Source organism: Penaeus monodon, chromosome 32, assembly GCF_015228065.2.
Source record: "Penaeus monodon isolate SGIC_2016 chromosome 32, NSTDA_Pmon_1, whole genome shotgun sequence".
NCBI classification, from domain to species: Eukaryota; Metazoa; Arthropoda; class Malacostraca; order Decapoda; family Penaeidae; genus Penaeus; species Penaeus monodon.
Genome location: NC_051417.1, coordinates 24904043 through 24904489, shown reverse-complemented (window position 1 = coordinate 24904489; position 447 = coordinate 24904043).

The window sequence follows — 447 nt, the reverse complement described above, 5'->3', positions numbered from 1 at the left end:
TTTAAAGTCAAATTGTTTTATATACCGAACACATATAGTCTTTCTTTATCCCTCTCTCTCTGATGATATACTTGCATTTAAAGTCAAATTGTTTTGTAAAGTAGATGCTAAGGAAGCGGCAATCTATATATTCCCACAGATATATACGAAATACATATAATCTTTCTTTATCCCTCTCTCTCTGATATACTTACGTATGAAGTCACATTGTTTTGTAAAGTAGATGCTAAGGAAACGGCATTTAAATGACTCGTTTATTTCACACACAAGTGTTATCACAATCCGCGAATGCTTGTTGAAATAAACCCTATCCCCCTGTATCATCTTTAAACCCTGTATGGCTTTGCCTATAAAATGTAAAACATTTTTCAGTAGTGCCTCATTTTGGGGGGTTACTGAAGTTGCTGTGGTTGTGGGTTGAGGGCTTCCAGACGACGCTGCTCCTCA